The sequence below is a fragment of the Etheostoma spectabile genome, unplaced genomic scaffold (assembly GCF_008692095.1).
Source record: "Etheostoma spectabile isolate EspeVRDwgs_2016 unplaced genomic scaffold, UIUC_Espe_1.0 scaffold394, whole genome shotgun sequence".
Lineage (NCBI taxonomy): Eukaryota > Metazoa > Chordata > Actinopteri > Perciformes > Percidae > Etheostoma > Etheostoma spectabile.
In genome coordinates, this window is record NW_022605599.1 from 237,457 (window position 1) to 240,554 (window position 3,098).

The 3,098-nt window shown below is 43.3% G+C and overlaps 1 protein-coding gene and 1 long non-coding RNA gene across 2 annotated transcripts in view; one reads left to right on the plus strand and one right to left on the minus strand.

Annotated features, from left to right (window-relative positions):
* LOC116686558 (uncharacterized) overlaps positions 1 to 2,661 on the minus strand; it is a 28,158-nt gene extending 25,497 nt beyond the window's left edge. Inside the window, exon 1 of the long non-coding RNA XR_004331296.1 lies at positions 2,555 to 2,661. This is a non-coding gene — a long non-coding RNA (uncharacterized LOC116686558). The remainder of the gene's footprint in view (positions 1 to 2,554) is intronic.
* The window catches only part of LOC116686557 (nuclear factor 1 B-type), a 71,584-nt gene that overhangs the window by 62,722 nt on the left and 5,764 nt on the right, over positions 1 to 3,098 (plus strand). The window lies entirely within an intron of this gene.

A 3,098-nucleotide genomic window follows, 5' to 3' on the forward strand; every position in this document is an offset into this window, starting at 1 on the left:
CCGAATGACGGTGTTCCAGTGTATTTTGAATTTCGGAGTTTTCGGGGGAGGGGCGGTATTTTTCTAGAAGTACTTATAAAAAAAAAAAAAGAAAACGCATCCTTGGTCTTGCTACGGCTGCAAAGTCACTGATTGGTCTACTGTGACTCTTCCTTTCAACTTTACACCCGGGGTGCTAGCGCGTGTTCTCGAAGGAGCTCATTTTTCACCGGAGAGACGGCTTGGCTTGAGTACGACAATCATTTTAAGAAGTCATTTTGCGTAGAATCCCATTGTCTCGTAGATCCCTCAAAGCCGCAACCGACAGCGGACACCGTTGCACGCTCCGATCCGACGCCACGCCGTACTGTTGTGGACGTCACGTCAGCGAATGCCATTCCCGAGTAGATGCCTTAAACACATCAGTGAAGTGGCCTGTGACCTGCGCAACAATCACACACCGACTAATGCTAGTGAGACCTGTCCAAATCAGTCCCAGACAGGCTCAGGCAAGCCTTTAGAAAGTATTTTATAACTAGTAGATTTGTAAAAATGTATATACGATATGCACATGTGTGAATTCCTGAGAAACGTCCCCAGCGGAGAGAGTAAAGACCGGAACCCCAGAAGCCTGGTGGTTTCCAGTGGCCCCGTAGAAGCATGAATAGAATCCACTAGAAGAAAAGCGTAGCACTTAACCAGCACATAGGCAATCGTCTGCTCCCCCGTACAGTGTTCTGAACCTAGTCTTAAACTAAATCTCTCAGGCGTATTACAGGGCATTATTTATATCAATCATTATCTTACCATATAAAAAAACCAACAACAGTACTTTTCTCACAGAGAGAGCAGCGCCTCCGATGCTGCTGCGACACCTTTTGCACTCTTTCCCTACAATCGTGAAAGAAGAAACGTTCCCCTCGGAGAGACGGGACCCCCCGGGAGTTCTCCCCCAGTAGTAAGCAGGGGGGGGGGGGGTAACAAGCAGAATACGTTTTTAAAATAATCCTCAAGTCAAGCTCCATCTCTCCGTCTTCACCCAGATTTCTTACGCAGGAAAAATTTCAAAAAGTCGCCCCGTTTGATGTGCACTGTTCTGTCTTATTTTGTTGTTTTCATTTGCTATTTTTTTTCTTTTTAAAAAGATAAACTACAAGTGCTTTGCAGCCTTCGGCCACTGGAGACCCCACTGACGTGCATTGTCCCCAGGTGTGTGTTCGTGAGTGGGTGTGTGTGTGTGTGTGTGTGATAAAAATGTGTCAGGGTCACTGTGCTGTGGGTGTTTATTTGAATAGGAGACTGTACATAAAGGTAAATATCCTGATTGCGTCGATAGTAGTCCGTGGGGTTGAACTCTGCTTTGGCAGCTTGAGTGTTTGTGTGCATGTGTGCGCGGGTGTGTGTGTGTGTGTGTGTGTGTGTGTGTGTGTGTGTGTGTGTGTTTGTGTGTGGTGTGTGATTGGTGAGTTGTGTTGTGACTTAGCGAGCCGGATGTGTGATAGAGTGCCTCTGACACTACACAACGAGACAAGATGAGGGTCTTTGTATTGGGAAAAAGAAAAAAAAAAATGCCTGCCGTAAACAGGAGTTTGTACACTGTAAACTTTCTCAAGAGTTCTTCTCTTAAGCCCTTATTTGTAAATCTTCAATTCTGGGGAAAAAATAAGTCAATTCCATTTTAGGAAGAAAAAAAAATAGCATATTGAATTTGGGGTTTTTATTTTGGAGGCTGGATTTGAGTTACAACTCTCCAGGTTTTCCCGATAAGTAGAATCTAAAGTGTTTTCCCCCGTTGTATTCCTGTATGTAAAGTAAAAAAGGGGGGAAAATATTCTATACAAATCCATAAATATAAATAAACAACAACAATGAAGGTTTTTTTTTTAATTATTATTATTAATATTATTTCTGATCTTGGTTAGTGCTTAGATATTTCCATTTGGGAAACTCTTCATGAATATTTGAATTGTTCTTTCATTAGTGTGGCCATAGCGAGTGTGACGTGATTTATCGAATTTTTTTTTTCTTTCCGCAAACGCGTGTGAATTCTTGTCCAACAAGATCTCGGCGTGAGTGTGTTTCTTGTAGCAGCTGGGAGGTGACTTCACTCGACCAGTAGAAAAGGCCCAGAATGCACCTGACCTTAAGCGAGAAGCAGAAGGTCAAATCTGCAGTGAGAAAATGTCCTCTGTGAATCTTTCAGATAGTTTCTTTTTTGGGGTTTCTTTTCAGGGGACATGTTGCGAGACGACGTAGATCAGATCCCACCGGCCGACGCTGAGCCGTCTAATTAGTTTGTTTGCAGACGACGCTCTTCCATATCTCTCTAACCGTCAGTAACAACACCTAGGCATCGTTCATTTTGCACATTCCACATGCTGTCTATGCCTGACGTGATGTAGGAAAAACCCTTCATTCACACCACAGACAAACATCAGCTGCAGTTACTGCAGTTACGTGTATTTAGGCATGGGATTGCTATTGCTACGCAGGGTGTGAATGTAGCCCGTCAAAAAGCTCTTCAAACGTTATGTTCCACCCATGAGAAAGAGCCGCATTTAAGGCGGACGTCGACGTATTTTGGCATTGATCACTGCGATCGTCGAGAAACAGGACAACTTTATGCAAGGAGGACCTGTGGCATTCATGCAATATGTGTAAATTTCCGCTTCTCTGAATGTCACGCACTCACACTTGTGGGGACTGAGAGGGCGAAGCCATGCAGACTAAAGCGTCATTTTCATCCCACATGAGCAATACACACCTTCCATACGTTGGCTAGCTGCTAGTCACTCGGCATCAGGTCTCTATAAAACATGAAAACCAGCATTTTTACAGGATGTAACATTCACCAAAAGAAGACAAAAAGATAGCAATGCAGTGCCTGTTCCCGCTGTCCCGGTGTCTGTTGTATATACGTGTAAAATGTGATAGACTTACTTTCATATGTGACAAGAGAAAACACCATCACACAGAACAGAATGTGGCAAACTCATTTAGAAATATGCTCTTTATTACTTATTTTGATGTTTTTGCTTTGTTTTTTGCGATTTATTATTAATTATGTCAGCACACAATGCCCAACTCGAGCTTGTTTTTTTTTTTTTGCCGGGAGGGGT